Genomic DNA, 8,406 nt, shown 5'->3' on the forward strand with positions numbered 1-8,406 from the left:
GTCATATGATGCCTGAGATCCGAAAGAGCAGAAAAAGTTTGCGGAACCTGTTTCCCTGCTCTAGATTCTGAACAAGCTGCAGAAACCTGAGTGCAGCTCAGGAGAGAAAAAGAAGGCAAAAGGTTTCGCGGGTCAGGATTTTTTCCAAAAACTGAAAAGTATTCAAAGCATCTCGCGTCATATGATGCCCGAGATCCGAACAGGCAGAAAAAGTTTGCGGAACCTGTTTCCCTGCTCTAGATTCTGAACAAGCTGCAGAAACCTGAGTGCAGCTCAGGAGAGAAAAAGAAGGCAAAAACTGTGACCCGCGTGTCAGGATTTTTTCAAAAAAATGAAAAGTATCCAAAGCGTCTCAAACTCGCGTCATATGATGCCTGAGATCCGAAAGGGCAGAAAAAGCTTGCGGAACCTGTTTCCCTGCTCTAGATTCTGAACAAGCTGCAGAAACCTGAGTGCAGCTCAGGAGAGAAAAAGAAGGCAAAAACTGTGACCCGCGGGTCAGGATTTTTTCCAAAAAATGAAAAGTATCCAAAGCGTCTCAAACTCGTGTCATATGATGCCCGAGATCCGAAAGGGCAGAAAAAGTTTAGAGAACCTGTTTCTCTGCTCTAGATTCTGAACAAGCTGCAGAAACCTGAGTGCAGCTCAGCCGAGAAAAAGAAGGCCAAAACTGTGACCCGCAGGTCAGGATTTTTTCCAAAAAATGAAAAGTATCCAAAGCGTCTCAAACTCGCGTCATATGATGCCCGAGATCCGAAAGGGCAGAAAAAGTTTGCGGAACCTGTTTCCCTGCTCTAGATTCTGAACAAGCTGCAGAAACCTGAGTGCAGCTCAGGAGAGAAAAAGAAGGCAAAAGGTGTCGCGGGTCAAGATTTTTTTCAAAAAAATGAAAAGTATCCAAAGCGTCTCAAACTCGCGTCATATGATGCCTGAGATCCGAAAGGGCAGAAAAAGCTTGCGGAACCTGTTTCCCTGCTCTAGATTCTGAACAAGCTGCAGAAACCTGTGTGCAGCTCAGGAGAGAAAAAGAAGGCAAAAACTGTGACCCGTGGGTCAGGATTTTTTCCAAAAAATGAAAAGTATCCAAAGCGTCTCAAACTCGCGTCATATGATGCCCGAGATCCAAAAGGGCAGAAAAAGTTTGCGGAACCTGTTTCCCTGCTCTAGATTCTGAACAAGCTGCAGAAACCTGAGTGCAGCTCAGGAGAGAAAAAGAAGGCAAAAACTGTGACCCGCAGGTCAGGATTTTTTCCAAAAAATGGAAAGTATCCAAAGCGTCTCAAACTCGCGTCATATGATGCCCGAGATCCGAAAGGGAAGAAAAAGTTTGCGGAACCTGTTTCCCTGCTCTAGATTCTGAACAAGCTGCAGAAACCTGAGTGCAGCTCAGGAGAGAAAAAGAAGGCAAAAACTGTGACCCGCGGGTCAGGATTTTTTCCAAAAAATGAAAAGTATCCAAAGCGTCTCAAACTCGCGTCATATGATGCCTGAGATCCGAAAGAGCAGAAAAAGTTTGCGGAACCTGTTTCCCTGCTCTAGATTCTGAACAAGCTGCAGAAACCTGAGTGCAGCTCAGGAGAGAAAAAGAAGGCAAAAACTGTGACCCGCAGGTCAGGATTTTTTCCAAAAAATGGAAAGTATCCAAAGCGTCTCAAACTCGCGTCATATGATGCCCGAGATCCGAAAGGGAAGAAAAAGTTTGCGGAACCTGTTTCCCTGCTCTAGATTCTGAACAAGCTGCAGAAACCTGAGTGCAGCTCAGGAGAGAAAAAGAAGGCAAAAACTGTGACCCGCGGGTCAGGATTTTTTCCAAAAAATGAAAAGTATCCAAAGCGTCTCAAACTCGCGTCATATGATGCCTGAGATCCGAAAGAGCAGAAAAAGTTTGCGGAACCTGTTTCCCTGCTCTAGATTCTGAACAAGCTGCAGAAACCTGAGTGCAGCTCAGGAGAGAAAAAGAAGGCAAAAGGTTTCGCGGGTCAGGATTTTTTCCAAAAACTGAAAAGTATTCAAAGCATCTCGCGTCATATGATGCCTGAGATCCGAAAGGGCAGAAAAAGCTTGCGGAACCTGTTTCCCTGCTCTAGATTCTGAACAAGCTGCAGAAACCTGAGTGCAGCTCAGGAGAGAAAAAGAAGGCAAAAACTGAGATCCGCGGGTCAGGATTTTTTCCAAAAAATGAAAAGTATCCAAAGCGTCTCAAACTCGCGTCATATGATGCCCGAGATCCGAAAGGGCAGAAAAAGTTTGCAGAACCTGTTTCCCTGCTCTAGATTCTGAACAAGCTGCAGAAACCTGAGTGCAGCTCAGGAGAGAAAAAGAAGGCAAAAGGTGTCGCGGGTCAGGATTTTTTTCAAAAAAATGAAAAGTATCCAAAGCGTCTCAAACTCGCGTCATATGATGCCCGAGATCCGAAAGGGCAGAAAAAGTTTGCCGAACCTGTTTCCCTGCTCTAGATTCTGAACAAGCTGCAGAAACCTGAGTGCAGCTCAGGAGAGAAAAAGAAGGCAAAAACTGTGACCCGCGGGTCAGGATTTTTTCCAAAAAATGAAAAGTATCCAAAGTGTCTCAAACTCACATCATATGATGCCCGAGATCCGAAAGGGCAGAAAAAGTTTGCGAAACCTGTTTCCCTGCTCTAGATTCTGAACAAGCTGCAGAAACCTGAGTGCAGCTCAGGAGAGAAAAAGAAGGCAAAAGGTGTCGCGGGTCAGGATTTTTTTCAAAAAAATGAAAAGTATCCAAAGCGTCTCAAACTCGCGTCATATGATGCCTGAGATCCGAAAGGGCAGAAAAAGCTTGCGGAACCTGTTTCCCTGCTCTAGATTCTGAACAAGCTGCAGAAACCTGAGTGCAGCTCAGGAGAGAAAAAGAAGGCAAAAGATTTTTTCAAAAAAATGAAAAGTATCCAAAGCGTCTCAAACTCGCGTCATATGATGCCCGAGATCCGAAAGGGCAGAAAAAGTTTGCGGAACCTGTTTCCCTGCTCTAGATTCTGAACAAGCTGCAGAAACCTGAGTGCAGCTCAGGAGAGAAAAAGAAGGCAAAAACTGTGACCCGCGGGTCAGGATTTTTTCCAAAAAATGAAAAGTATCCAAAGCATCTCAAACTCGCGTCATATGATGCCCGAGATCCAAACGGGCAGAAAAAGTTTGCGGAACCTGTTTCCCTGCTCTAGATTCTGAACAAGCTGCAGAAACCTGAGTGCAGCTCAGGAGAGAAAAAGGAGGCAAAAATTGTGACCCACGGGTCAGGATTTTTTCCAAAAAATGAAAAGTATCCAAAGTGTCTCAAACTCGCATCATATGATGCCTGAGATCCAAAAGGGCAGAAAAAGCTTGCAGAACCTGTTTCCCTGCTCTAGATTCTGAACAAGCTGCAGAAACCTGAGTGCAGCTCAGGAGAGAAAAAGAAGGCAAAAACTGTGACCCACGGGTCAGGATTTTTTCAAAAAAATGAAAAGTATCCAAAGCGTCTCAAACTCGCGTCATATGATGCCCGAGATCCGAAAGGGCAGAAAAAGTTTGCTGAACCTGTTTCCCTGCTCTAGATTCTGAACAAGCTGCAGAAACCTGAGTGCAGCTCAGGAGAGAAAAAGAAGGCAAAAACTGTGACCCGTGGGTCAGGATTTTTTCAAAGAAATGAGAAGTATCCAGAGCGTCTCAAACTCGTGTCATATGATGCCTGAGATCCGAAAGGCCAGAAAAAGTTTGCAGAACCTGTTTCCCTGCTCTAGATTCTGAACAAGCTGCAGAAACCTGAGTGCAGCTCAGGAGAGAAAAAGAAGGCAAAAACTGACCCGCGGGTCAGGATTTTTTCCAAAAAATGAAAAGTATCCAAAGGATCTCGCGTCATATGATGCCCGAGATCCGAACGGGCAGAAAAAGTTTGCGGAACCTGTTTCCCTGCTCTAGATTCTGAACAAGCTGCAGAAACCTGAGTGCAGCTCAGGAGAGAAAAAGAAGGCAAAAACTGTGACCCGTGGGTCAGGATTTTTTCCAAAAAATGAAAAGTATCCAAAGCGTCTCAAACTCGCGTCATATGATGCCCGAGATCCGAAAGGGCAGAAAAAGTTTGCGGAACCTGTTTCCCTGCTCTAGATTCTGAACAAGCTGCAGAAACCTGAGTGCAGCTCTGGAGAGAAAAAGAAGGCAAAAACTGTGACCAGCGGGTCAGGATTTTTTCAAAAAAATGAAAAGTATCCAAAGCGTCTCAAACTCGCGTCATATGATGCCTGAGATTCGAAAGGGCAGAAAAAGCTTGCGGAACCTGTTTCCCTGCTCTAGATTCTGAACAAGCTGCAGAAACCTGAGTGCAGCTCAGGAGAGAAAAAGAAGGCAAAAACTGTGACCCGCGGGTCAGGATTTTTTCAAAAAAATGAAAAGTATCCAAAGCGTCTCAAACTCGCGTCATATGATGCCTGAGATCCGAAAGGGCAGAAAAAGCTTAGAGAACCTGTTTCTCTGCTCTAGATTCTGAACAAGCTGCAGAAACCTGAGTGCAGCTCAGGAGAGAAAAAGAAGGCAAAAGATTTTTTCAAAAAAATGAAAAGTATCCAAAGCGTCTCAAACTCACGTCATATGATGCCCGAGATCCGAAAGGGCAGAAAAAGTTTGCGGAACCTGTTTCCCTGCTCTAGATTCTGAACAAGCTGCAGAAACCTGAGTGCAGCTCAGCAGAGAAAAAGAAGGCAAAAGGTGTCGCGGGTCAGGATTTTTTCCAAAAACTGAAAAGTATTCAAAGCATCTCGCGTCATATGATGCCCGAGATCCGAAAGGGCAGAAAAAGCTTAGAGAACCTGTTTCTCTGCTCTAGATTCTGAACAAGCTGCAGAAACCTGAGTGCAGCTCAGCCGAGAAAAAGAAGGCCAAAACTGTGACCCGCAGGTCAGGATTTTTTCCAAAAAATGAAAAGTATCCAAAGCGTCTCAAACTCGTGTCATATGATGCCCGAGATCCGAAAGGGCAGAAAAAGTTTGCGGAACCTGTTTCCCTGCTCTAGATTCTGAACAAGCTGCAGAAACCTGAGTGCAGCTCAGGAGTGAAAAAGAAGGCAAAAACTATGACCCTCGGGTCAGGATTTTTTCCAAAAAATGAAAAGTATCCAAAGCATCTCGCGTCATATGATGCCCGAGATCCGAACGGGCAGAAAAAGTTTGCGGAACCTGTTTCCCTGCTCTAGATTCTGAACAAGCTGCAGAAACCTGAGTGCAGCTCAGGAGAGAAAAAGAAGGCAAAAACTGTGACCCGCGGGTCAGGATTTTTTCCAAAAAATGAAAAGTATCCAAAGCGTCTCAAACTCGCGTCATATGATGCCTGAGATCCGAAAGGGCAGAAAAAGCTTAGAGAACCTGTTTCTCTGCTCTAGATTCTGAACAAGCTGCAGAAACCTGAGTGCAGCTCAGGAGAGAAAAAGAAGGCAAAAGATTTTTTCAAAAAAATGAAAAGTATCCAAAGCGTCTCAAACTCGCGTCATATGATGCCCGAGATCCGAAAGGGCAGAAAAAGTTTGCGGAACCTGTTTCCCTGCTCTAGATTCTGAACAAGCTGCAGAAACCTGAGTGCAGCTCAGCAGAGAAAAAGAAGGCAAAAGGTGTCGCGGGTCAGGATTTTTTTCAAAAAAATGAAAAGTATCCAAAGCGTCTCAAACTCGCGTCATATGATGCCCGAGATCCGAAAGGGCAGAAAAAGTTTGCGGAACCTGTTTCCCTGCTCTAGATTCTGAACAAGCTGCAGAAACCTGAGTGCAGCTCAGCCGAGAAAAAGAAGGCCAAAACTGTGACCCGCAGGTCAGGATTTTTTCCAAAAAATGGAAAGTATCCAAAGCGTCTCAAACTCGCGTCATATGATGCCCGAGATCCGAAAGGGAAGAAAAAGTTTGCGGAACCTGTTTCCCTGCTCTAGATTCTGAACAAGCTGCAGAAACCTGAGTGCAGCTCAGGAGAGAAAAAGAAGGCAAAAACTGTGACCCGCGGGTCAGGATTTTTTCCAAAAAATGAAAAGTATCCAAAGCGTCTCAAACTTGCGTCATATGATGCCTGAGATCCGAAAGAGCAGAAAAAGTTTGCGGAACCTGTTTCCCTGCTCTAGATTCTGAACAAGCTGCAGAAACCTGAGTGCAGCTCAGGAGAGAAAAAGAAGGCAAAAGGTTTCGCGGGTCAGGATTTTTTCCAAAAACTGAAAAGTATTCAAAGCATCTCGCGTCATATGATGCCCGAGATCCGAAAGGGCAGAAAAAGCTTAGAGAACCTGTTTCTCTGCTCTAGATTCTGAACAAGCTGCAGAAACCTGAGTGCAGCTCAGCCGAGAAAAAGAAGGCCAAAACTGTGACCCGCAGGTCAGGATTTTTTCCAAAAAATGAAAAGTATCCAAAGCGTCTCAAACTCGCGTCATATGATGCCCGAGATCCGAAAGGGCAGAAAAAGTTTGCGGAACCTGTTTCCCTGCTCTAGATTCTGAACAAGCTGCAGAAACCTGAGTGCAGCTCAGCAGAGAAAAAGAAGGCCAAAACTGTGACCCTCAGGTCAGGATTTTTTCCAAAAAATGAAAAGTATCCAAAGCGTCTCAAACTCGCGTCATATGATGCCTGAGATCCGAAAGAGCAGAAAAAGTTTGCGGAACCTGTTTCCCTGCTCTAGATTCTGAACAAGCTGCAGAAACCTGAGTGCAGCTCAGGAGAGAAAAAGAAGGCAAAAGGTTTCGCGGGTCAGGATTTTTTCCAAAAACTGAAAAGTATTCAAAGCATCTCGCGTCATATGATGCCCGAGATCCGAAAGGGCAGAAAAAGCTTAGAGAACCTGTTTCTCTGCTCTAGATTCTGAACAAGCTGCAGAAACCTGAGTGCAGCTCAGCCGAGACAAAGAAGGCAAAAACTGTGACCCGCGGGTCAGGATTTTTTCCAAAAAATGAAAAGTATCCAAAGCGTCTCAAACTCACGTCATATGATGCCCGAGATCCGAAAGGGCAGAAATAGCTTGCGGAACCTGTTTCCCTGCTCTAGATTCTGAACAAGCTGCAGAAACCTGAGTGCAGCTCAGGAGAGAAAAAGAAGGCAAAAGGTGTCGCGGGTCAGGATTTTTTTCAAAAAAATGAAAAGTATCCAAAGCGTCTCAAACTCGCGTCATATGATGCCCGAGATCCGAAAGGGCAGAAAAAGTTTGCGGAACCTGTTTCCCTGCTCTAGATTCTGAACAAGCTGCAGAAACCTGAGTGCAGCTCAGGAGAGAAAAAGAAGGCCAAAACTGTGACCCGCAGGTCAGGATTTTTTCCAAAAAATGGAAAGTATCCAAAGCGTCTCAAACTCGCGTCATATGATGCCCGAGATCCGAAAGGGAAGAAAAAGTTTGCGGAACCTGTTTCCCTGCTCTAGATTCTGAACAAGCTGCAGAAACCTGAGTGCAGCTCAGGAGAGAAAAAGAAGGCAAAAACTGTGACCCGCGGGTCAGGATTTTTTCCAAAAAATGAAAAGTATCCAAAGCGTCTCAAACTTGCGTCATATGATGCCTGAGATCCGAAAGAGCAGAAAAAGTTTGTGGAACCTGTTTCCCTGCTCTAGATTCTGAACAAGCTGCAGAAACCTGAGTGCAGCTCAGGAGAGAAAAAGAAGGCAAAAGGTTTCGCGGGTCAGGATTTTTTCCAAAAACTGAAAAGTATTCAAAGCATCTCGCGTCATATGATGCCCGAGATCCGAAAGGGCAGAAAAAGCTTAGAGAACCTGTTTCTCTGCTCTAGATTCTGAACAAGCTGCAGAAACCTGAGTGCAGCTCAGCCGAGAAAAAGAAGGCCAAAACTGTGACCCGCAGGTCAGGATTTTTTCCAAAAAATGAAAAGTATCCAAAGCATCTCAAACTCGCGTCATATGATGCCCGAGATCCGAAAGGGCAGAAAAAGTTTGCGGAACCTGTTTCCCTGCTCTAGATTCTGAACAAGCTGCAGAAACCTGAGTGCAGCTCAGCAGAGAAAAAGAAGGCAAAAACTGTGACCCGCGGGTCAGGATTTTTTCCAAAAAATGAAAAGTATCCAAAGCGTCTCAAACTCGCGTCATATGATGCCTGAGATCCGAAAGGGCAGAAAAAGCTTAGAGAACCTGTTTCTCTGCTCTAGATTCTGAACAAGCTGCAGAAACCTGAGTGAAGCTCAGGAGAGAAAAAGAAGGCAAAAGATTTTTTCAAAAAAATGAAAAGTATCCAAAGCGTCTCAAACTCGCATCATATGATGCCCGAGACCCGAAAGGGCAGAAAAAGTTTGCGGAACCTGTTTCCCTGCTCTAGATTCTGAACAAGCTGCAGAAACCTGAGTGCAGCTCAGCAGAGAAAAAGAAGGCAAAAGGTGTCGCGGGTCAGGATTTTTTTCAAAAAAATGAAAAGTATCCAAAGCGTCTCAAACTCGCGTCATATGATGCCCGAGA

Source organism: Rhineura floridana, unplaced genomic scaffold, assembly GCF_030035675.1.
Source record: "Rhineura floridana isolate rRhiFlo1 unplaced genomic scaffold, rRhiFlo1.hap2 scaffold_18, whole genome shotgun sequence".
NCBI classification, from domain to species: domain Eukaryota; kingdom Metazoa; phylum Chordata; class Lepidosauria; order Squamata; family Rhineuridae; genus Rhineura; species Rhineura floridana.